Raw genomic sequence first — 4,270 nt, forward strand, 5'->3', positions numbered from 1 at the left:
ACGACACCGGCCGGACATGTCACACTGTCGCATCACACGACACCGGCCGGACATGTCACACTGTCGTAACACACGACACCGGCCGGACATGTCACACGTATCCGTTGCCAAGCGTCGCGGCGACAGCTTTGATGAACGACTGCCGGTGCTCAAAGTTTGTCGCTTGCATCTCGCCGGTCGACAGTTAATGCCCTCGCCGACGTGAAACCAAACGAACGAGCCGACGTCGACGCCGAGTTACGATCGCGGGAATCAACTTTTAATGCCGGACACGGAGCGCTTCGCTTCGGAACATTCCGGAAACGTTCGAACGTCTAATGCCGCTCGTTCGGGCGCCACCGCGAACGGCGCGACGCATGCGTGCTCTCGCACGATGACGTCAGCGTCACGAAATCCGTTGAGATGACCGTCGAGAAGGAGTAGGCATTCGAGAGTTGGACATCCGCCCATTATTAGTCATTGAGTTTCGACCTTCGAGCGAGCGTTGCTGGTGCGCGGCAGGGTTAAAAATTAACGGGATTAAAAAATTTACGACGCTGTAAATCCGGCTTCGAGTCGCGCGGCTGTAGCAGGTTTGTCAGACGAGGATGGTTTTTCGCCCGCCGGAAACACACACGAACGCGTTCTGATGCCGGAGTACGATATCGTTCGGTACTCGATGACAGAAATTTCTCAAAAGTAGCGGTTACGGTTTTTTGCCCCGATGGGCGTGAGCTTATGCGGACGCGTAATTTCGTTTACATGAAATTAAAACCGGCGCCACGTGACGGCAAAATGTTAACTATTCTGGTGGTCTACGTCAGCTGACTCCGAGCGGCGGCCATGTTGCAACCCACACGCTTGCTCTGTGTCATCGGCAACGATATGAAATCTCGCGAATTGCGCGTAAATCGGCGCGTCTATCATTCTATTTAGAGAAATTGGACGTGCTTCTTGTCTGGCAGATCACAGCTTGTGTAAATACGCGACTAATGATTCAACGGGATGCGGTTTGCGCGCGGGGGGTAATCTGTCCCTTTATACATATCAACACGTGTAGCATCGTGTCCGATAACCGTCGACAATTATGTAAATATTGCCGAAATTACAGGTGATTTAGCGTCTCGGGAAAGAACGAGTGAGCAAAAGCAGAGCAGCCTTACTCTTGAATGGCTCTGCAATACATCAGCGGGGAAGAATCGCCGAGACTCTAACCATCTGTGCTCCAGATGCGTCGAACGGTGAACTCGGCGCGACAGCCCTCGAATGAGAACGGACGAATTTTAATTGCTTATTCGAATGTGAACGGATCTATTAGGCAAACCGAACTGAATAGGGATGCTGCGTAGATTCATGAGCTAAGTGAATAAAGTCTATCGTGAGATAAGACGAGAGAAAAGAGTAAAAGCGATCGAAAGAGAAAGAGAACGCGAGGGCGATAGTTAGATAAATTGAGAGAGAGAGAGAGAGAGAGAGAGAGTTAGAGAGAGAGAGAGAGAGAGAGAGAGAGAGAGAGAGAGAGAGAGAGAGAGAGTTAGAAGGAGAGAGACGAAAGAGAGAAGAGCGAGAAGGGGAGCAGCGAGAAAAGCAGACACAGGAGCGAGAGAGAGTTAGAGAGGAGAGAGAGGAGAGAGAGAGAAGTAAGAAAGGAGAGCAGAGAGAGAAGAGCGAAGAAAGTTAGAGAGAGTAGATCGAGAAGAGAGAGAGCAGATAGAGAAGAGAGAGAGAGAGTGAGAGCGGCGCGGCGCGTGGATGTATGGAAAGTATGAAGACACCGAGATGCATTGTCGGCGGGTCGTGCTGCGCGGCGCGTTTTGTCCTAGAAGCTGGACAAGTAATCGGCGCTGCATGATTGTGATTTTGGATGCCGCTAATAATGCCTGGTCGATGATTCGACGAGGCGACTGGCGAGCGGCTATGCGAGATGGCATTATGATTGCGATCGTGTAATTGCATCTGACATATAGCACCAACGTTTATGGAGCTGCGCTCTGTCTATAATCGCAATACAGGCGAAGACAGTATAGTACAAGCCGAAAACAACCTAATTTAGTAGCTTATTAGTGTTAATCTCACGTAATGTGAAGCGCTGGAATTGAAAAAGACAAAAGCGGACATATCACGTACGCAGGGACCATTAAGTGAACACGATAATGGGCGTTTCGAATCGCAAGATGCGTTTTGCTCGCATAACGGAGTCTTAAGCAGAGTCTGCGCGTGACGACCAAGATTCTTCGCAAAATATCCAAAAGGACCAGGAAGTCCACGAATGTCGCGGCGTTCACGAAAGTCATGCTTTGGTATGCCTGCGTCGACCTCGACTGTTATTGCGTCAGCCTGATTCGAGCATGCCTTAAATTATATATACACCGCGTTGCGTGCTAGCAGTTAACCTACACAGTACCACGCACAATTAGTCGCTTTATCAGGAACATGGCGATGTAAAGTTTCCACAAACTTCATTTTCTTCCCCGTCGCAGGCGCAGACAGTAAATGTTAGAGCAGAGCAAATGGACGCGTGCCGCGGGCGTCACCGCTCGTCGCGTCGCGAGAGACAAAACTGAAATTGCATGCCGCCTGATTTCTCAATTGCGCCTCGTCGGCGTTGTATCGTGTATCGTTGGCGCGCGCACCGTTGCAGGAAACTCGGCTTTTTGTTCCACCATCATCGCAGGCTGCGAAGTACCGACAATAGTCGAGCAGCTGCGCGATCAATGGGCACGCCCCCTCGCTCTCTCTTCTCTCATCCGCCTCTTCCTCTTCTCTCTGCTCTCTCTCTCTCTTCCCCCCTCTCTCTCTCTCTCCTCTCTCTTTCTTTTGGCCTCTATACGCTCTCCCTTTCCTTCTTTCTCTCTCTCTCTCTCTCCCTTCCCGCTCTTCACCTTTTCTCTCCTTGCCTCTCTTCCTCTCTCTCCCTTCCCTCTCTTTCCTCTCTCAGCAGAAGTCCTCCCCTCCTCTTCTGTTCTCTCTCTCTCCATCTCTCACCCCCCTCCTCTTCTTCTGCCTACTATCGCGCGCTCTCTCTTTCCCCTCGCTCTTCCCATTCTCTCGCCCTCCTCTCTTTCCTCTCCCTCCGCTCTCTCTGCGTTTCTTTCTGCATCTGTCGCGCTCTTCTCTCCCTTCTCTTATCTTCTCTCTCTTTCTTTTTCTCTCTCTATCTATCTCCCTCTGTCTCGCCTCTGCTTTTTCCTCTATCCTTTCTTATCTACTATCTCTATCTTATCTCCGCTCTCTCTTTATCGCGCTGTCCGCTCCTGCTCGCTCTCCACTCTTTCTCTCTTTTCTCTGTTTTTTTTCTGCTTCCCCTCCTCACCTTATCTTCTCTCTCTCTCTCTCTCTCTCTCTCGCTCTTTCTCTTCTCTCATCTTCTCTCTACTCTTTTTCTCCCATCACTTTTTATCCTCTCCTCCCCTCTCTCTCGTCCTCTACTCTGCTATCTATCTATCCCTCTCTTCTTTCTCCCCCCTCTTTATCGCTTCTCTCTCTCATCTATCTGATTTCCCTTTCTCTTCCTCACTTTTATCTCTCTCTTTCTCCTCTTATTTCTCTCTTTCTCCCTTTTACTCGCTCTCTTTCTTCTCCTCTTGTATCTCTCTCTCTCCTCTCTTCTTCTTTATCATCTAGTTGCTGGCCGCAAGCATCTCGCCTCGCTCATGTATGTCAGACGAGCGATGAGGCCATCGGTATGAACATAAAATTACACGCCGACGAGCAGATCGTTAACGACCTTCAATACGACTGAATGCGATGTCAAAAGAGGGAAACTCTGGCTCTGCGAAACACCATCGTCACGCGCGGAACGCCGCCGCGTCCGCCCCGGGGCGCCTACCAAGCGCAAAACAGTTAAAGCCAAACGGGAAGTTGCGGCCGGCTTTAGAAAACATGCATCGCTGATTATTCGTGAGTGTATGTTGTAAGATTTACATGACACAAGACGATGCGCCGATTGCTGTGCATAGTGAGCAAACGCGTTAAACACTCACCCAGGCAAAATGTAACAATGCATGTTCGCACATGAATGTTGCGCTATGTTTATCGAAAAAGCGTAGCGGGCGGCTTATATGCGATACAATGAACGATTCAAAGTTCGCCTACGCATGTAACCCGTGGCAGAATATAGTGATAGGTATCCCGAACAAATCGCGAAAAAGCTACAAATGCTACATATTTGTAGAAACAAGCGAAATTACGAAAACGGGTTTGACTGGACACTCTGGCCAAGCGCAACCCGAGACGAACTTGTGCACGCACACTCGCCGCGCACCTCTCGCACCGCCTCACCACGCCGCGC

The 4,270-nt window shown here is 50.2% G+C and overlaps 2 protein-coding genes across 2 annotated transcripts in view; one reads left to right on the forward strand and one right to left on the reverse strand.

Moving 5' to 3' along the window:
- LOC106808491 (uncharacterized transmembrane protein DDB_G0289901-like) overlaps nucleotides 1-4,270 on the reverse strand; it is a 65,126-nt gene that overhangs the window by 41,268 nt on the left and 19,588 nt on the right. The window lies entirely within an intron of this gene.
- LOC106808492 (sex peptide receptor-like) overlaps nucleotides 1-4,270 on the forward strand; it is a 101,576-nt gene that overhangs the window by 20,809 nt on the left and 76,497 nt on the right. The gene's annotated exons all lie outside the window — the stretch shown is intronic.

This window comes from Priapulus caudatus, unplaced genomic scaffold (genome assembly GCF_000485595.1).
Source record: "Priapulus caudatus unplaced genomic scaffold, Priapulus_caudatus-5.0.1 Scaffold281, whole genome shotgun sequence".
In the NCBI taxonomy this organism is placed as follows: Eukaryota; Metazoa; Priapulida; class Priapulimorpha; order Priapulimorphida; family Priapulidae; genus Priapulus; species Priapulus caudatus.